The following is a 21,975-nucleotide window of genomic DNA, read 5'->3' as shown; positions in this document are numbered from 1 at the left end:
AGTATTCAGTTCTGCATCACAGGAATAAATTACATTTTAACATATATACAAGTAGAAAACAGTTGTTTTAAATTGTTATATTCAACTACAAATAAAAGTATAGTATTTACATTACTGTTTTACTGTATTTTTATCAGATATATGCAACCTTTGGTGAGCATGGTAGACGTTTTTTAAAGAAAAAAATTAAGTGGTAGTGTATGAAAAGTATTTAATTAATAATAATAATAATAATAATAATAGCTGATGTTATGTAGCACTTTAGTTAAAAACTAATTGAGTTAAAAAGCACAAAAAGTGCCTCCACACACCAATTGCCAAATTAAAAATGTGCAAAGTGAAGTCATGTGACAGATCTCTGAATTCTGATTGGGTGAATCACATTGGAAACTCCTTTAAAAAATAGCCAATATATTCTGCATACACAACAGTTAAATTCATATTAATATGTGAAGTTCTTCCTCGTTTTGAGACATGCACTATATTTTCATGTTTCTTTGTTGTTATCGTGTATAAATTACATAAAGCAGTCCTGCCCACTGATATCTGCATAAATGTCTGCTGTAATATAAATCTCTACCGATTACTAGCGTTGTGATTTATATTGTATAATGTCATGCAGCCCAGCCCGGAAATTAAACACTGATGCTGTTCAGATTCAGATTCTCTTCACCCACACTTATTTATACAGCTGATGTAGTTCCTGTTAAACTGACAGCCACAATTTTGCTTTTTCTCAGGCTAATTAAATAGCATATATGTGGCAAGTAGCTGCAGTCTTTGTTGGGCAGTATTAATGCGTGTTATTCTTTATGTATGCCTAGCTCTCTGCTGGTTGGTATGAAGTGTTTTGGCAGCTGGAGCTTGTCTGAATGCGTGTGTGTGGGCGGGATCTAACACAGACAGGCAGGCCTTTATCTGTGCTGACAGGGTAGGCGCAGCGAGAGACGTCCAGGCCCTGCACCAGCCTCACGCCCCCTTAACTGGCACACACCAAGTGTGTAATATCCAGGGAGCGGCGTTGGTCTAATTGAGTCCTTCCCTGCTCCCCTCCTGCCTGCCTGCATGACATGAACCAGAGAAAGTGAAACATTTCAGGAAATGTAATGGCCTCCAGTTAATTAAGTGAGAGAGCCGTGCAGTAAAGAGCCAAAACCAGATGGCGCTGAATTTATGCTCGCCGAAATCGACGCACACGGCAGTGCATACAGAAATGCAGAAGTAATCTTGAGCAATTTGCCCGCCATTTGCCACGTACATGATAAAATTCAACAATGTGAATTGTCGGTTTCATTACAGATGAATTTGTTGAGCAGAAGGCTCAGACAATGTAGATAAATGGCATGATTAATTGGAACAGAATGAATAACCCTGACTGATGTTGTATAAGCAGTGATTAACTCGTGCTCAGAGCTCAGATTGTTTTAAATAACAGGGGAGTTAAAGCCATGATTGCTGGGAGGTTACGAAATGATTGAAATCACTCCACTGCTGCTTATGGGAGAGAGCGCGAGAGAGAGAGAGGGATGGAGGAGGAAGACAAGAACTTGGAAGAGTTGACTCATTGTGAAGATCTACCCAAAGGCATTCTGCCTAACGCTGACTTTTAAATAATGTTATTCATGTCTCAAAAGACAGACAAGGAAATTGGAGGCTTTTGACATGCCCTAGAACAAATGACCTTGGACTTTGCATTAGAAACCTCCTTGTTTGCTTGTGTGTGGCATGTTAATCATTCTTATAAAACAGCTAGTACCAGTCCTCCAATTTTGTTTGGCTGAGCAGCGTTTTAAGAGCGTCAAATAACAGGACATTTCACTTTTTGTAGTCCCCCCATGTCATTGTTTACACATTCTAGTCAGGCTGTTTTTACAGTTGCTTTTAGCTTCACTTGAAATAATTTTCATTATGGATGCAGGATACATAAGTACCATATACCACTTATCGGATAATATTAGAGGGTTTTTATTATTTAATGATATCAACCAATATTGCATATTTAATTGTTCATGCTCATTTCTACTATTTTTACATTTCAGAACTTGTGCAAACATCATGCTTGCTTAAAGTTAATCTTTAAAAACACTACTAATTTAATAACAAAATCTAAGGCAAATCTCAAAATAAATATAAATTTTTCACACTGTGCATTTTAATTTTGAGATGCCTGAATTCACTTGTAGCTTTCTATTTTTTTCTTTTTTCTTTCTTTCTGTATTTAAGTAATGTTAGTAAATCTATTCCACAGATTTTCTTCCATAATCAGGACAGATAATGCAGAAAATGTCCAGAATCCGTCTGGGCCTAATTATGACTCTGTCTGGTGCTCTACATCTAGACTCATCCGTTGACAGTAACCACTGTGCTTTTTTTTGTGGAAGGATACGTGCATGTTTGCATATCTACAGTGATATTTTCTTGTGCAGGAGTGTGTGTCCTCCCCCGCTGATTGCGTGTAGGTGACGGACAGTTCATGCTGGTAGCCCGAGGCGATGAGGGATATGCCTGACATTGGGGCCCATCTCCCAGCTGATTCAGACAGCTGCACGCATACACACACACACAAATATTGAGAGACAGATGTCAAATTCTAAAAAGCTTGTTGACAATCAAACACGGACATTTCCAGAGCTCCCTCTGAGATGCTTAGAAGTCTTCCTGAGACATTTGGTGATGTTTTACATGGTTAGCGAAAAAAATGTTTTAAAGTAGTTTGGAAGCATCTGTCTGAATTCAGAGCAGAAGGAAAGAGGGACAGGCAGAAAGAGAGAGAGAGAGATGCAAGGTAAGGTAATTAAAACAATGCTCGAGCTGGATGCTGTCAGGGAGACTCACTACACGAGTGCTTTACTGCATCACTCACTGCACTCAATTACAGCCGTCTGTCTACTCTCAACCCCTAAACAATGACCTGCAAGACATCGCTGTGTGGAGAGACAGTTAGGAGTGGTAGGACAAGTGATTTGTTCTCAGGGAGCAAGAGACACTAACAAAACAGTACCAATTTTTCACCCCCCCCCCCCCCCCCCAAAAGAAAAAAAGTTGTGAGAAAGTTGTGTAAGTGAATATATTTGTTAAAAATCACGGAACTGTCATTGAAATGTCTTCTTTTTTTTTTTATAATGATTTATTAGGAAATTGAACTGAATGAAAGTAATTTATTGTGCTGTTTCTACATGTATTTAGCTTTGATTCGAAAGAAAACCGCGCATCCTTGTTTTTTTTTGCTTACAAAAAGAGTTCCCATCACTTCATATAACCCAGATTGCATGTCTGATGGCAGATGGGGTATTCTGATGGCGACTTTCATTCCTTTTATGGACCTTAACACTGTTATTTACTTGGCAGTCTATGGGACAGTCACAGGCCTCCCGGTTTTCATCCAAAATATCTTAAATTGTGTTCCGAAGATGAACAAAGCTTTTACGGGTTTGGAACGACATGGGGGAAAGTGAATAATGACAAAATTTTCATTTTGGGATGGAGTATCCCTTTAAGCAAGTTAAGTTAAATTGCTTGGACAAAGATTGTTTGTTGTTGTTGATGATGATGATGATGATTGTTTTATTATTATTGGTTTTAACTAGTAGTAGTAGTAGTATCAGTATTGTTTTTATATTGTAAAGTTATGTATTTTATTGTATTGAAAAAGCATCATAAATGACTGTTTAATGTGTGGTCTTTACAACAACAACAAAAAAAAAACTTCTATAGATTTAAAGTCCATCCTAGTCTGTTTTTGTATCTCAGGAAGATAGTTGTGGGCTTGTATGTGTCGCTGCTGGATCAGATAGGGTCACAATAGGGGAGTTCAGCTAACAACTATAATCAGACGAATCAGGAGGCTTTCCCCAGAATATCCCTCACATTGAGCCACAGAGGCCATTTTCAGCTTGATGGGGAGTTCCATAACACAGATTTGAGGGTGAGAGTGAACCCGGGTCCGGTGCTGTCTTTAATAGGTACAGCGGCAGAGGAGCCTGGCTCTCTTTAGAGACGCAGAGTGATGATGGATGGAAGAGACGGTATTGTGTTGAGGGCCGATCAATAGCTGCCACCAAGCCCAGTGTATTTCTGTCACTGTGGAGTTGAGTGTAGGATGTCAGGTGGATGTTGCCAGGATGATTTGGGAAAGTTTAACACCTACCCGCTCTGACGCCCCACACATCAGTCATTTTGGTTAAGAGAAGGGTTTCAAGGTCACTGTTGTTATTATTATTAATAAATACTATTTTATGATGTTCTTTTTTGATATAAGCAGTACGCAACTTAAGGCCTTATGTTAAGACATTTTAGGCATGTTTTGTTACCAGCTTAACCATGGTAAAATTACTGTAACTTGTGACTGATTTAAGTTTTTACTCCTTTTGAAAGCTTGTAGAAGCAAAAACAGTGTTCACTGTCTAGAGTTTCAACAAAAGATGAGGAAGTTCCTTGCTTTTTAATTGCTAGGTTTTAAGTAAGTCATGATGTAAGAATAGCAATGATTTATGATGTAACCTTTCTAAATTTAGCACGAAATTTAATGTTTTTGAGCCCTTTCAGCTCCTCCAGTAGGTTTTGTTATCCTGTTTGTGGACGTGTTTGTGGATGTTCCCCTGAGGATGAATACATTGAACAAGCATCGTTGACTCATCTGGAGCATCTTGTCATTCTTCATCTGTATGTGTGTGTCAGACCAGTCTGTGACTCTGTGGCCCTGCTTATGTGTGTGTGTATGGTCTCTATACTTACCGTTAGCCTGTATTAATCATGCAAGAGCTTGAGCTACTGTCAGAATCCCACAACCTTGTTTATGTGCTAACATGCATTCCTGCGATGAAGTGCGGACAATGGCAGGCTTTGAAATTGATCGGAACATACTCTGATTGCGCTAATAAGGCTGTCATTGAGGGAGATGTCATGTGCCCAGGGCGGGGGTGTTTGGGGTGGGGGGGGGTTGTTGTTGTTTCAGGCCATGCAGTACAGGGCAGGAGAGACGGCAGTCAGCACTCATGATTCTGGTAATGATATCATTACAACTAGTGATTGCTTCTCATGCATTGTTTAACAAAGACATGTTTGAAGTGCTCAGCAGAGAGCTCAGGCAGAGCTTTCTCAGCTTGCAAGCTGAATCAAAAGGCGGAGAGCAGATCAAGAGCAGGAGACACCTTTTTAAGCGCTCCACTTGCCAGAAAGAAGAAAGTTAAATTAACATCCCAAAATAACAGCATGTAAAAAGCTCAAAAGTCTCCTCTCTATCCATATGCAGTATAGTGACCCAAATCATATTTGGAACCTTTTTAATATATTTTAAGATGTAATTTATTCCTTTGATGGCAAAGCTGAATTTTCAGCATCATTACTTAAGTCTTCAGTGTCACATGGTCCTTCAGAAGTCATTCTAATATGCTGATTTGCTGCTCAAGTAAAATTTCTAACTATTATAAATGTTGAAATCAGTTTTGCTGCTTAATATTTTTAGTTGAAACCATGATAAACTACGATTCAGAAGTTTGGGATAAATAAGATAGAAGTATGAAATTAATACATTTGTTCAGCAAGAATGCATTAAATTGCCTTAAAGTGAAAGTAAAGACATGAATAATGTTACATAAATATTCTATTTCAAATAAATGCTGCTCTTTTGAACTTTCTATTCATCAAAGAATCCTGAAAGAAATGTCCCACGGTTTCCACAATAATATTAAGCAGCAAAAGGTTTTTAACATTGATATAACAATATATAAAAGACAATAAGAACCATTATAAATAACTGAGCGCCAATAATAATTAAAGGGATAGTTCACCCAAAAATGTAAATTAATTCATCAAACACTAAACCTCACATACCTCAAAACCCGTAAGACCTTCATTCATCTTCATAACACAAATTAAGATATTTTTGTTGAAATCCGAGAGCTTTCTGACCCTGCATAAAACTACCACATTCAAGGCACAGAAAGGTAGTAAGGACATCTTTAAAACAGTGCCATCAGTGGTTCAACCGTAATTTTATGAAGCTACGAGAATACTTTTTGTGCTCAAAGAAAACTAAAATAATGACTTTAATTAACAACTGACATAGAACCCCGATGCACAGCGCCTTGTTTGCAAGCAGAGGTATGAACGCATGCGTTGTGATACTCTTGTGAACACGTTATTTTTGTTTTCTTTGCACACAAAAGAGTATTCTTATAGCTTGTATATTAATGACAGAATTTTCATTTTTGGGTGAACTATCCCTTGAAGCATTAAATCAGCATATTAGAATGATTTCTGATAGATCATGTGAACTAAATACTGTAATACTGGCTGCTGAAAATTCAGCTTTGCATCACAAGAATAAGTTACATTTAATGAAATGCAATTAAATTCAATTAAAATACAATAAAATTAAAGACTACAATTTTAATTGTGGTTTAGATCAGGGCACTGTATAGGCAGATGGGATGTTTTCATGATCTTTTTATCATGGCTGCAGTGTGGGTTTTTTTATGATGTACCCTGTGGATATTTTCGTTCTCCTCTGAATTGTCACATGCTCGTTGTACTTATGCCAGCGGGAGTGAGGCAGTTAGCAGAGGTGAGCCGCAGGAAAAGCAGGCCCAGTCCCCCCCTCCACACGGCCTCTGCAGTCCACCTGGACGCCCGCCATCTGCAGCCACATCAACATCCATCATCCCACACTCTCTAAACAGCAGCATCAACACACGCTCACGTCCAGGATACCAGAACACATCTCACGCCGAATTACAGAACATGCCCGTAGCATTTCTCAACCTCTCAGATCTCTGTGGTATCTAAAATGAAGCATCATAAACCCAAGTGTGACAGTGATACTGTGCTGTACTCAATAATAAGGTTTTTTTTTTTCTCCAGGCCTGGTGAAGCCAGTAGTTATTTTTTGTTTGCCTTGCCAGCATATTCACATAGTTGCAAAAGGTTACTGTTTAGCAGCATATTTTTGAATGTGAGAATTTTAATGTATTTTTCACGAGACAATTTGTTTTTAATTTGAAATAAATAAAATAATGCTGGAAATGTTTGTACCCATTAGCTTTGGGATGGATATTTCTAGAATGCAGTGTCATATAATAAAATGCTTTGTATATGGTTTTTAGAACCAGTTATGCCTTGCCCTTGAATGCCTTGCCCTAACTTTCTGTTTCAATAGTAAACGCCCCGATATACTTCAAATGAAATCGAAGAACTATCAGGCCGAAACAAAGTTCGTTTTGAGAATAGGCCGAAACCGAAGTTCGTTTTTGAGTTCATTTCGGCAGTTCGAAACAGCAAGCAAAATCAAACTTTATTTCGTATTTCATCCTAAACACCAAACACCTTCCATTCCCCTTTGGTCCGTGGCAATTATGCAATTGGTGGGTGTGTTCTGAAACTCCACCTTCATTGATTTGCGATTTTTATTTTATTTTTTTCTCCTGGTTCGTTTCTCATTCAACGAAGGTCAGGCAAGAGAGAACAATATCTCCAGCCTAGTCACTTGCAACATGAATACACTGGAGTGTCAAATAGCTGAGCTGGCACAGATATATCCGCTCAGATTCAGAGAAAGCATTTAATTCCTAGAAAGAAATTGCAACAAAGCTTGGTGTCGATGTCCCGGAGATATGCAAAAAGCAAAGCAGAGAAGCATCCGAGAAAAGTTTTCCAAAGCCATGAAAAGAATAAAAGGAAAGAGTAAAGATATAAGGTAGCAAATACCAAATACATGTGTTTAAAATAAATGTTACACCATACTGCTTCTGCTGCTGTTTTTCTTTCAGTAAGCGAATTTAAAGGGTATACAATAAATTAAATGCCAAACGAACATACAATAATAAACCTTTGTCTTTATCAAAAGTAAATCATGACAACATCTAAAATATAAAAAGGTGTAACAATTTATCCAGTTTGATAAAATAAATGAACACAATATTAAAATAAAGTAAATTTTTCCACATCATGCTAAAGTTTTACAGACTATGAGACATTCACACTTCCCATAAAGGACTGATTATGGTTCTTTTGTATTGCAAACATGATACTTGACTCTGAACTGCTGCTAATCATTATTCTTTAGTCTATAATATTCTGACCATTGGTGCCCATCTCACACCTAGATTGCCTACAGTTCATTGTTCTTGTGTTTAGGGTGCGACACATGTTTACATTAATCTACACCCCTCCTCCAGCAGCGCGGGTGTGTGTTGGAATGTTCGAAAACAGTATACCGTCGCTCAGCCTTTTCAAACTTCTTTCCCCCAAAACGAAGAACGAAAACGAACTTCGTTTGAAGTATACCGGGGCCTTTAATGTATCAACATAGGAGATTTTTTGTGTTCTTGAAAGGTTTTTAAGTGTCTTTCTCAAGGTCACAGTGGTGGAAGATGGTCTCAGGAACTTCACGTATCGCTCCATTTACTGTTTCAACTTCAGACTGTGACCTTTGTGTTTGCAGCCTAGTGATCTAACCACTACGCTGTGTCATTTGCTGCCGATCAGCCATTTCCTGATGTAATTTTAAGCTTTGTTTGCTGCTATATCTGGGCGACATGTCATCAGTAATGGAAGTGGTGTCTAGGACAGGCTTCGCTCACTCCCAGCTCTTTAGCAGTAATTGCATCTGGTGATGGTAAGTATAGGATTAGTGGCTTTAGATAAATTTCCACCAAAAGGGCCTGTCTTCTGTGGCTTGTTCGTCTCTCTCTCTCATTGTCTCTTTTTCCCCATCCGTGTGTCTCTCTCTATTGGTTTGTTGTCGGTTGCACGTCACGCTCCAACTGGCCTGCTGCACTCTCAGGGGAGTACCTTTAACACCTCAGCAATGCTGGCTTTCTTCTCTCTAATCTTCCCTTTCCCCTGCCCAGATTACTGTATCAATAACCATCTGCCGGCCCCCTCAGACAGCACTGCCCCTGGTACAGTCACAGCCCGTGGGCATGCAGTCCTGCCTCATGCAGGATTATGTGGGACGTTTGAGACACAGTAATGAAATTGCACTGTGATTGGCCTGTGAGTAACCAACAGTTGCATCTTTGTTTTGGTTTCTGGGCCGCCACCGGTTCACCAGTGTTTATATCACCAGCACAAAAACAATGTGGGAAAAATAGCATCTTATGACTGTGTGGTCAAGTTGGTTCTCATTTTTGTGTGTGTGTATGTTTTTGCTGCTGTTATTTTCTTCTTCGTTTAGCCAGCTGAAGATTTCAGAGCTCAGCCTATCCCTCAGGCTGTGCGTTTTGTTGAAATGTCTTTTTAGGTCCCTTCCTCTTGCAGCTGGCATGGCTAACCCACTGGCCTGATTCACAAAGAGAAATACTCTTTACGTTTTCTGCTTTGAGCTTCGTCACAACATGGATAACTGCACAGGATGGAGATGAAAGTGGGCGCTGAAGTAAATAACCAGTGTGGTTGGCCCTCGCTTGCTCCCCGGCCCGGTCTGTCAGGGCCACATTTCTAACCCAGACCAGATGTCAGTGTGCACTCACCCAGACACTCCTCACCTCCTCTATGCCACCTTTATTCTTCACCGTCCATCTTCTTTTCATGATCTAATTCTGAGCCATTCCTGAGACTGTCAAGTGTAAGGGTTCTTTTTAAACAACTTCAAACATGTCCAGCATATGTTTTTAATTCATTAACAGCATAAACACTGTGGCTCTGTGGTGCCTTCAAAACATTTCAGCTCATTTGTTTCATTTGCCTGAAATGACAACTTCTGGCTCAGCCAATGAAGTGCAGCATTACATGCCCAATCTTTTTAGCTGCCTTGGTTCCGGAAATATTTTTCCAATTCATTTTTGTTAAAGAGTTGTAAGGCATGAAACAAACCAAATATTTGTGTCATAGCAGCCTTAACATGTATTTAATCCTATATCTCCTTACAGAATACAATGAGACTTGCTCCTGCCATTTCACATGTCTCTCTGTCCTCTTAACTAATAGAGTGCTAATAGAGTGACTTTCAATGTGTAGACTTATTAGAAGTCCAGCATTTCCATAGTCTTGCCTAGTGAATAGGATCTATTACAGTTTTCCAGTGGGGTTGCATTAACTCTAATTCCTGGAGCTAATCTTGAAGTAATGCTGCTTAATCACTCTTAATAAAAGAGTGGCTCACCTTGGCTGCTGGATGGCTGCATTATCAGATCATTGAGATGTAATTGGTGTCATGAAACCTAGTGGTGGGTTATCTCCATGGGGACTGGAGTTTTCCCCCAAATTTATGAAACAAAGATTAACCTTGGAGTTTTTGGCCTCTGTGCAGTGAACACAAACATGGGTGTAGCTGTAGCTCTGTGACCCGGAAAAGGGTAGGTCTTCTGACTGGAACCAAATACAAACAGCTAAATGCCAGGTTGGAGTGTTTTGAGTGATGTCAGATGGTCTATTATAGATTAATGTACATGTCTCAGCTCTATTATGCAGTGGCTGTGACAGACAGACAGACTGCAGGTGGTCTCAGCCCCTTACATCCATGAAGCACTGCTTCTTTCCACCCCCTCTTCCTCGCAAAAGGCAGAGGTTGTCACAACTGGTCCCTAGAGCCGTTCAGTCGAGCAAAGGGCGAAGCCCAGCACACAGAATTGGAATCTTTTATCCCTCACAGAGCCCTTTTATTATCTGAAATAAAGCTGTTTTATTCATACATCTTGCTTGAACTTGAGTTTCAGGTCATTTTGTGATATTTTATGTAACAGTCTTTTTAACTTGTAGCATCATTGCGAGTTTACACACAATCTAGAGTAAAAGTCTGTTGACTCCAAGGACAGTAATTTTAAAGTTTTAATAAACATTGTAATTTTCTGTGTCTACACCACACCTATAACAGTAGTGTCACAGAGGAGCGATATCATTGGAATCACTTTCAGAACATTTTTTTCAGCTGATGAATGGTAAAAACATTGAAAGCCAATCAGAATCCATCTGACTTTAAAGAGCTTGCCATTTTAAATGGTAGATGACAAAACTGCAGCATGTTATCATCCGTTGGTGTGGTCGCTAATATAGTTATTGTTCTCATTCTTGGTGTGAACGACATTAGCTGCAATTAGCTTACCATACCATAAACATACACTGGGTACACTGTGACACATCAAAATATTTTAATTCATTATATTATAATTCACGATTTAAAGCAACCCCACATGGTTGTGTGTGAATCTGCACCTCATAGACGCAGTTAAAACATTTGCTTATAAATAGTGTATAAATATGTGGAAAAAAAGTCGCAATGCATTGATATATATGATATATTGTATCAGCATAACTGTAACTGATTTTCTTTAATTTTATAAATTACAAATGTAATGAATTTTTAGGTCAAGAAAATATAATTTTCACATTATTTCATGGGTTTTGAAAAAAGAACTGAAGGTTATATAATGTATATCCTGTGCTACATACTCTAACAGAGCTTTGAAATGTGTCCTAAATGAAATAATAGCATTGCTACACTAAGCTCTCATTAATTAAGGCTGCATGTGTGCTTTGTTTTGCAGGAGGCCGCCACGTTTGCACAAGAGCGAGGCTTTGAGGTGAGTGGATGGAGGATCACACCCTAAACAGATCCTAAAGGATTATTTTTCAGCTGATAATGAAGTTCTTTTTCGGACAGTGATTGATGTGCTATTATACTCTCTTGGCCCCCTTGCAGTTGTCGCCATAGCAACCTGGCAGTCGTCATGGTTTCTTTGTTCAGCCAGCACTCCGGCTCACACACTCTCTCTCTTTCTCACACACACAAACACATTTTCTCCCCTACTCTCACACATTCTCTTCCCTCTCTCTCTCTCTCTCTCTCCCGTCCCCCTCCTTTTCTGTTATGACGCATTCCTCCCAGGTCTGCACCCAACATCGCCTACAGATGTTCTTTATTGAATTTTGAGAATGCTCTTGGGAGGAGAAAAAGAAATCCTCAGGGGCTGCTTTCAGTTCTGTCGGTGTACTGGGCAGGGCTGGCAGGTGCCTTTGTCGAGGAACCCACCTTGTTAGCTTCATTAGACCACGCAAGGATCCGCCGCGGCATTACACTCAATTACACTGCACCGCATCTGCTCATAAATACTGGATCACCTTCCCCTCTCAGAATGTGGAAACACTGATTGGCCTTGTTTGCTCATAACACGTCAAAACAATATGAGTTATCTGTCTGAATAGCAGGGAAATGCAAATGTAATAGTAGTGTTTCTCGTCTCATATTCACAAGTGTACATTTTGGGGGTGGGGGTTAAATGTGAATTCATAAGCAAAGTAAATGTGAGTTTAGGAACAGCACACTTAAATAATTGAAGTGGCTTATCTTTTTTCACATGCAGTGCTATCCGCCTGAATGTGTTTCGTCTCAGTATGAATAATTGTCTTCCAGGATCACTCAAGGTGCGATCAACGTGACTGGAATGCAAAGCAGATTCTGGCAGCAGAGTAAGTCAGAGAGAGAGAGAGGAGAGGGAGGGAGAGATAGAGAGCATGCAGGGGCGAGGGAGAGAGAGGAAGAGCAGTTCGTGAGCCAGGGAGCTAGAGGAGGGGGCGAGAGCTTGCATCGCACAGAGTAAATATATAAATGGCAAGCACTGTCACACACTTTGAGTACCTCTTCACTGATTTCACACACGTCATGTTGATTTAGGGCTCAGAGAAAAGGGAATCTTTGACATACGAGTCTTTACCCTCATTTTGCTTCAGAAATAAACATCTCAACAGAGTATGGCAGCTGAAATGTAAGCATTTAGTGACAGGATGGAGAGAAATCGAGAAAATGTTCTAGTTTCAGGCCTTAAACATGCCGAGAAGCATGTCATCATTTGTCTCTCGATGGTGGCGTTTTTCGATCTTATTCATACACGCCTCCGCACATCAGCTGACTTTCCATATCTGCGTGTCTGCTGACTGATTCTTAGTTTATGTGGTTTGTAACATCACAGGCGTGCTCCCCCTCATTTATCTGCAATAAATTTCTACCCCACTCATACTTAGAGCGAAAACTGGGGTTTATTTTATTGGGTAATAAAGGCACAAAAGTTTTTTTGGAATTTAATTTATTAAAAAAAAAAAAAAAAAAAAAACATAATATGGTGAAAACAGTTTGAAAATAAACCAAGGTTTCCAGTGTTTAGGAGAACAAAATTCGAAAATTAAAATTGGAAATTTAAATTGTAGCAGCTGTGGTCCTTTTAAATTACTTGATTACTTCTGAGTTTTTTAATGAACATCTAAGAATTTATTCATTAAATTCTATAAAAATAAATAATTGATGTTTACTTGCATATCTTTTATAAAATTTTATTTAATATATATTTAGAATATTTAATACTTAATTTATAACATTATTCACCAGGTTCATACTTTAAGGTGCATTTTTTTGATGTATAAAATTTCAAGAAAATGTGTTTTCATTGTAGTTTGCCACTTTTTAAAATATATAATATAACATTTATTATTAACAAATTTAATATATTATATTTATTAACAAATATAATATATTTTATCAAATTTTCATTCAGAAAAAAAAGTAAATTTTTCAGAAAATCTAAAAAAAAAATTAAGTTTCATTCCATTGATATATCCTCCCAGGATTTTTATGCAATATCACAGAATTTGCATGAAATACATGGATGGAAACCCCAGATAATGATATGCATTATTGTGGTTGTAGGCACTCTAAATCTCGTAGTCTTCCCAGGAAGCCTGTTGTTCAATACAAACTTCCAATTACCCCTGTTATTATCCAAAGAACTCCCTAGCAGACGCTGCTAGACATGCTGCACCTTTGTAAAGATAATATTTTTCTCATGTCTTAAACAATGTGGCAACATTCAGAAGTGTGAAAGAAGCGTGTTTTTACAATACAGCTCTACATCTCGTGAAAATACACGCTTTATGAAAGTGAAAATCAAACACGTCTGCTTAGCATCAATCCATTTCCCTTGCTTCAAAGAGATGGCTTGTTAATAAATCAATTTACATCTCAAGAAGGTAGATAAGAGTGTGTTATTTTCTCTCTGTATTGAGCCGGCATTAGATCTGGCTCACATTGTGATCCGATCCTCATCTGTTTTATTTAAATACCCTTAGATGTTGAATCCGCCGCAGGGTAATTGATGTTCTATTGGCTGCTGTTCCTCCTACAGATTACAATGAAGGAGCTGTTTTATTAGCTTTAATATGGACACAGAATTGGACACCCTAATAAGACAGAGTTTTTTCGACTGCTTTCATCATCATTAAAGGAGAACATCTCTTCTGATAATCACTGACAGCTACATTATGGCTTTCATGAACTGATGGTTACCAGTGAATGGAGAGATATTATGGTTAAGCTTAATTAAGCTTGTGCTTATTATGTTTTTTACGCTTAAAACCTTCATTACACACTCCTCTGTCCAAACAGTTATTGAGTAGCAAGTAGTCAATGGCATGAATATGCTAATGTGTGTCCGAGACCTTAACAGGGGACTGTGTAGTCTGTCTTTTACATTGAAGGGTTAGTTCACTCAAAAAGTCTGCTGTAACTTACTCACCCTCATGTCATTCCAAAAAAGACTGACTGACTTTCCTCTGTAGAATACAACATAAAATATTTCACAAGAAATGTAAAACCATTAAAATTTAATGGGGTCCAAAACCAACGTTGACAGACATTTTACAAAATATCTCCTTTTTGAAAAAAAGAAGAAAAAAGTAATCGGAAAATTGCAAAAACAATTTGCGAAAAGGCATTATTTCCATCCAACAAAAAATAAACTGGAGTTGTAGCTACTGTGGCACTTTTTAGTTAATAAATTACTTCAAAGCACTTCAAAATGCAAACCACTTCATGTTTGCTAGAGATCAGAAGCAACATTTTTGCAGGTTTTTACAGAGTCACGTGCCTCTCTCTGAGTCATGTAACTTTTTGATGGACCTCTAGGAAATTATTTGGTTGGTTTCTGATAATTGTGTTTAATCATTTCATCTTATTACCAAAGATTGTAATAAATTTAACACCTATATCTGTCTCAAACAACAGGTGTATGCTTTTAAGGCTCATTTTGGTCAGTTTTAAAATGACATGTAGGTGAGTAAATGATGACCGAATTTTCATTTTTGTGTGAACTATCCCTTTAACACAATAAGCAATCAGCGTCAGTGAAGTCGAACAACACTTCTAAACCAAAGACTTGACTTGTCTCACTTTTTACATTCAGTCTCAGTGACAAATTGCCTTCAACAAGCCCTGGAATCCAGTATCACAGTATTAACCTCTCCATTAGCACCTCTGTAGACTCCCACAACGCCTCTCCCTTCTCTCCTCCTTGGGAACGATCAACCTTTTAGTGGTGATTAGAGGCTGTGTTTGGGGAAGTGATTAAAAGCCCCCTATGCAATTTAGCTGGAGCAAGTTAGCGCCAGTGGGGGAAACAGCAACATGGGAGTGTGCATCCCACGGCAGCTGCTCCTAACAGTCTCCGCAGCCCTCTGCCCCCCAACACAGCACCTGTCTGCAGGAGAGATGTGCACAGAAAGCCTCTTTATTCCCAGAAGGGCTCTTGCCTTTCTCTGTCTGGACTGAAGGATCCAGTTGTGATGTGTCTTGATGGGTTAATTATGAGAATAGCTCTGACAGTTGATATTCAGATCAAAGCGAGCAGGCGTTCGGTCCCTCTTGGTCCCTCAGGCATATATGTATTCACACCAGCAGATAGCTATGCAGAGATAAGTGCCTCAGAGTGAGGTGGGAAGGCTAATTTATACCCCACACCTCCCAAATCCTCACTCACTCTCTCTTCCCCAACTCTTCTGCATCCAGCTCGCCATTGCCTCCCCCTAAAATCATGCTACTAAAAATTAAACGACTCTTTAGAAGTGAATGATTAATCTAATGAAGCTGCAGAGGTGTTCTACTTCTGTTAATGAAGCCTTGCATTCTAATAAGTCACAGGCATACACTGTAATCATAATTGAAATACCAAGCAGGGTTAAAGACAAACTGTGATCGCAGATGTTGCAGCGCCGAGATATATATGTAGAAAGGAAACAAGTAGGCAGCGGCTGCTGGGGGCTTTTATTCAGAGCTCAGGGTCCTTGGATTCCAGCTAAACATCTGTTTTTCAATGGGCAATCGCTGTATCCTGAATACATATAACAGACTTCTCGGCTTTTACAAGAGCCTTGCAAGTTTCTATGCGTGCATACTCCCCTATGTCTGAAATGAAACACCTCCTCACACTTCAAGGAATAAAAAAAAAGATGGTTTGACATGAAGAGTTTGCATTTCTGATTTGCATTGTTCGAGGCCAAGAAAAGAGAGTAAATTATGAATGAGTAAATGGTATTCGAGCACATCAGACATTTAATCTGTGCAGATGAATGGAGCTCCATATGAATATATGGCTCCTCAGGTGCCTGTACAGTAAGACACCCCCCCACCCCCGCTGGATCTCCTGGGTGAATAAGTGTTCATGAGCATGTGTAGCTACACTCTCTCATGGCTATCATGTTTTTGATAGTAATGATGAAGGGATAATGGTGGGATTTTAGGCAGCCACTTCTCGTCACAGGATACCTATAGACCCCAGCCCCTGACAGATTTACAGTGCGCAGTCAGCTGATACTGTAAAACAGTAAGGTTTTTATAGAGCCCTGGGCTCTGCTTAAAACAAGCCACCACATTCGTACTTGACTGCTTTCTGGGTCTAGCCTTGGGCCTGTACTGTCTGTGGTTGAGTTTTCCGGAGAAAACATAATTATCTAGTTAGTTTTGCATTCTGGTGTCGGTTCCGATCGGAAAACTTGGTTAACCTTCCCCAAAGCACACTGTATTAATGATTTCATTCATATTTATGAAGTGGCTTTATACTTGTTGGGGGGGGGGGACTTTTTATTGTATTTCAATTAAAATGTTGGTCATTATAAATTCTTTATTTTTATTTTTCCAAATCCGTTTTTTCGTAAAATTTTTTCTTCACTCCTTTTTAACTGGATATTCACTGTTTTAACAAAAATTTGGTCTTGTGTATGGTCTTATACTTTTTTTTTTTCTTAAAGCAGCCTTGTTAATTTTTTCCCCCTCAGAAATTCTTTTAGTGTTTACATTTTTCTTTATAAAAGGCATATAAAAAATATATTTTTTTTAAATTATTAATAATTAAGCAAACTTTTTATTTTTTGGCAAACAAATGGGATTTCCAAAATTCCGATTATTCCTTAAAAAATTTTTTTCATTTTAGTAGTAGTAGTATGCTAAGTTCTTTTTTTTTTTTTTTTTGCCATTACCTTAACTTTGTGTATGTGATATGACGCTTTTTACTCAGGCGAATTCCAGCCATTTTATAGTAATAGTATAGTCTGTGTGGGATGGTAGAAAGAAATAGCGGTGAGATCATCCAGAAACAAAGTTCCACCACATGAACATGTGCCGAACATGAAATAGCGGTGAGTTCATGAAATGACCATGTGCCAGGATTTGACCTTGCCCCGAAGCACAGTTGCGCTACATGTTGGTGTGCTGCCCATGAGGCTATCGTCTCTGACCCGAAATCCAGTCATTTCAATAGGAATGCAATTGATTGGGATTTACCCAAGCAGATTTTGCTTTGGGTTCAGTTGTTCACAAAAAAATTAGAGTGCTGACCAACAGAAAGCTGATTTGGTTTATAAGTCTCTTTTAAGTGTGAGCTGTGCGTCTTATATTGCTACACTATTGACAATGGAAAATTTACCTTTTTTGCCTGCATCTTTAGTGTTCTGCCATAGAAAAACATGAATCACTGAGCCAATTTCATTTGCAATACAAATGCAAACGAAAACTACTGTCTGGCAGTGTAAACTCACACCGAAGTCAATATCTTGAACAGCAAATGCTGCAGTAAGCTGATTGAAACTGTTCTGTGTTCTGCTGATTGGCCAGACTGCAGGAAAGTGGACCCTTTTATTCGAGTGTGGAGGGAGGCAGAGGTGATGAGGCAGCTGGGCCTGCCTGGGACACCACACTACCTCGCCATTAACAAAACTGTCAAGGGCTGGTGGCTGCCGTGGCCAAAGCAGTCTCTCTAGACTGCTTTTGGCAGGGGGACGAGTGGACATGTGACAGACTCAAAGCTTTGGCACTGCCTCAGACACTCTTACTGGGGCTTTGTGTAACTAGGGGTGGGGGGATGGTATCAAACCACCAGCACTCAACCCCTTAGACCAAACAACCCCCCAGCACCAGCACCGGCACCACCCATTCCACACACTCCCCCTGCCCCAGCCCAGCTCCTTCTGTCCAGTGCCAGCTGGGAGGTGTGAGGACTAGGAAATGCAAATGATCTCACTCAATTCCATAAACATCAAGCACTCACATACATGCTTATCTGTTAGTTCTATACTAATATTTATTTTGTATATGAATTTAATTATATATTAGAAAACAAATTACATGGCTGCTCTTCTAGGACATCTATGTAAAATGACGTAACCCATGAAAAATCACTTTAGGATTAGTTGCTTAAAAATAAGTTAGTTCTGAGAGAAGCATTTAATGCAATGAAATTCAGAAATTTTGGTTTCCAAAAGTGTCCAAATACTTTTGGACCTACTGTAGGTGTGGACAGGGCTCTGATCTGCATGCTTTACAGAGTCCACTCCCACCTGGTCAAAGCTAGCACCCCAATCAGGATCTTCTACTTTGACTTCTTCAGTGCCCTCAACATGCCTCTCCTACTTGGTAACAAGCTCAACGCGATACTGGTGAACGCCTCCACAATCTCCTAAATCATAGACTATTTTACCAGCAGGCAGAAGTTTGCGAGGCTCTGGGGAGAGAGCGTGGAGGTGGTGTAGTTCTACAGGTTGCTTGGAGTCCACTTAAAAAGCAGACTGTACTGGACAAACAAGTAAGCTGTGCAATACATGAAAGGTCAGATCAGGAGGCGAAGGTTTTAACATGTACAACATACTGCTAAAGGTATATTTTACTATTTTATTTAGTGCTTTTATAGACAAAAATGTTCTGCTAGTGGCTTCTCTATTACTGGAATTATTAGAGTCAAATTGAAGAAACAATTCTGTTTGTCCTCATAAACATGCATGGAGTATTGTAGTAGTAGTAGTAGTACTGACTTGTTCCTCCACAGTATTATGAAAGTGTTAAATAAGATACCAAAGCCAAATGACATTTGAATGTCTTGATTCTTGCATTGGCATTCTGTACATTCTGTACGGAAATACTAAATAAACACCTCCTCCACTATATAATAATCCCCAAATGTCTAAAGACTCTTATGAAGCTTATTCAGACTCTTTCTCAATTACTTAATAACTAACAAATGCTGATTAGTGTCTTACTATGTGACTACCCAAATCAAATAATCAGAATTATTCTTTCCAATGAATTGTGACTAGTGTAGTCTGATTATGAGACTTATTCTTTGTAATGAATCAAACCCACACAGCTCTGCCAGTTCCCAAATGAATGACTCTGAATGTTTGGTTCCTTTGAATGATGCTTTTTAGTGAATCAAACACATGTAGTTTGCAATCAAGTGTTTTATGTCAGTCTGACTGTTTAACTATTAAACCTAAAAGCCACAGAAATATACATATTTTTTTAAATGCAGAGATAGTGTTACATATTACTGTTGTCTTTGTCTACACAAATATGCACAGTTGTAAGTGTTAAATCTATTTGCATCCTCTCCAAAACTCCTAAACAGAATTTCTGAATAACTGCCTGCCTCATTTAGTCCTAAAGAAGCATTTGAATGCTAAAGAGAGCTGACGTTGTTGGTATCACCTCTGTAGCTCTCATTCCCTCTAACAGAACTTATTTTCAGAGCATCAATTTTGCCATTTCTTCTGTTTTGGTTGACAATCAGAGTGACATTTAAACTTGTTTATTCAAGCATTGATTATTTCAAACAACTGTCCAACTTTTTTCTTGAAAGAAAATCGGTGTATTGCAAATGTAGCCATATAAAAACCAGAAGATTGAATACATCAGTGGACTGCTTTAAAGCAACTGAGCAATATATGTCATTTTAGCATCTTGTTAGCATTTAAACATTTCACTGGAATGAATATGTGAGTCATGAGTGATGTGATTACACATGACATTTAGCATTTCAACACAACAGCCGTTCTGAGTGAGATATAGTTGGCAATTGCAGTCACTAAACATGCTCAGTAGGTATGATAATGACTCAGGTTTTACAAGGTGCAGGATTAAAGTAAATCTGATCTAGAATAACTTAATATTTGCTTCTTACCCTCAAGTATGTGTTTTATTTTTTCTCTCGTGCAGACTGAAGACATTGAGGAAATTGCGAAGAAGGCCCAAAGCTTGCCCAAAGAGAACAAGAAAAGGCAGAGGATTGTTGTCTTCACCCAAGGCAAAGAAGGAACTGTAATGACCAAAGGTGCGTGGGTCAGTTTTCATCTATTCAGAATTAGGTTTTCATAATCACGCTTTTAGATCAGGACAGTCTTGTGTTAAAAAGAAATAACACAACCCCCAGAAACACTTTTAGTTATTTACAGTTGGAATGATGTTGATAGATTTTCTCTGTAAATATTAGTGAATAGCCTCAAACAAGGTCATCTTAAGAAAAGAATGCCGTTTTCTCTGGCGGCTTTCCGTGTTGCTCAGTGTGAAATGAATTCGCCCTTGGCAATGACCTCCTATCTCTCAGATGCAGAATTTGAATCCAAAGGGCTGTTGCAGTCACATTGCTATGGTAACTGAGTGGTGGGGGATCTTTCTGTAGAGTGGATAAGTTTAACTGAATAGTGGGGAAAGCATAACAGTTGTAGCTGATTAAACCAGCGGGGTTTGAAGTAGAAAGCGGGGAGGCGGCAGGAATGTAAAGGGGACAGGCTGAGCTGTTTGTGCTCTTCTTCTCCTGCTCTTCATTTCTTCTCCTTTTGCACCTGCTAGAATGGCATTCCTCGCTTTACAGTCTGCCAGTGCCCAGTCTCGGCTAAATTCCATTTGTTCAGGATAATTCGGCTTTTATTGCCTTTTGTATTTTGATTCATTGAATTTCACAGTGTTCTTACAATGAATTCTGTCGAGGTTGGACATTATTTAAATCTCTTGGGGACACAATGAGCGGCTGCCCTTGCTGCGCTCTGGAGACCCTGGAAAAACAATGAGGTAAACATTGAACATGACCTTTAGTGTCTGCCTAGACGCAAAAACCTTGAAGCGGTTTGCCTAGCGGGTGGCATATATACATAGTTCAGCCTTGGTGCTCATGCAAGAAACAAAAGTTTGAATTCGGTCTGCGTCCAATTTTTCCTCCCTCTCAGCTAAAAATGGCTAAAACAAATATTCTGATATAAAGTCACATTTTTGTTTGTTTACACTTTGGTTAATACGTTTTTTTTATTTTATTTTTTTTATGGTTTTGAAAGTCTCTTATGCTCACCAGGAGTGCATTTATTTATTCAAAGAAATACAGTAAAGAAGTAATATTTTGAAATATTATTACAGTGTAAAATAACTGTTTTCTACTTTAATATATTTTCAAATGTAATTTATTCTTGTGATGGCAAAGCTGGTTTTTCAGCTCCCATTACTCCACTCTTAAATGTCACATATTGCTCCAGAAATCATTCTAATATGCTGAGTTTGGTGCTCAAAAACATTTATTTCTTATCAGTGCTGCAAGTAGTTTTTTTTATTTAATAAATTAGTATTTTTACTGAACATATAAATTATATAATCAAATTACATTGTCTCCATTTTCATTTGTTTACCAATGGTGACATGCATGCCTAAGGTTTCCGACCACTGATCTGTACAATAAAATGCCATGTTAAGGGTGTTCTCTGTTTTTATAGGCCTCACACAAATGATGTCCCGATGACACCGCAGGCCGCTCTGAGTCCCTCACCCCTGTTAGCTTATAGGTCTAATCCTATTCACAAGTCTGCACTACAGAATTGAAGTGTTGTTAAACAGAGCTGTCGCAGAGCTCTGTATTATACAATTTACACAACATGTTACCAGAGTAACGCGGCAAAGCTGGCTGT

At 38.8% G+C, this 21,975-nt stretch overlaps 1 pseudogene; it reads left to right on the top strand.

The window, feature by feature from the left end:
* Positions 1-21,975, top strand: part of LOC109112299 — a 145,035-nt pseudogene that overhangs the window by 111,211 nt on the left and 11,849 nt on the right.

This window comes from Cyprinus carpio, chromosome A13 (genome assembly GCF_018340385.1).
Source record: "Cyprinus carpio isolate SPL01 chromosome A13, ASM1834038v1, whole genome shotgun sequence".
NCBI lineage: Eukaryota > Metazoa > Chordata > Actinopteri > Cypriniformes > Cyprinidae > Cyprinus > Cyprinus carpio.
The sequence above is the reverse complement of the archived record's forward strand: the minus strand, read 5'-3'. Positions and strand labels throughout refer to the sequence as shown.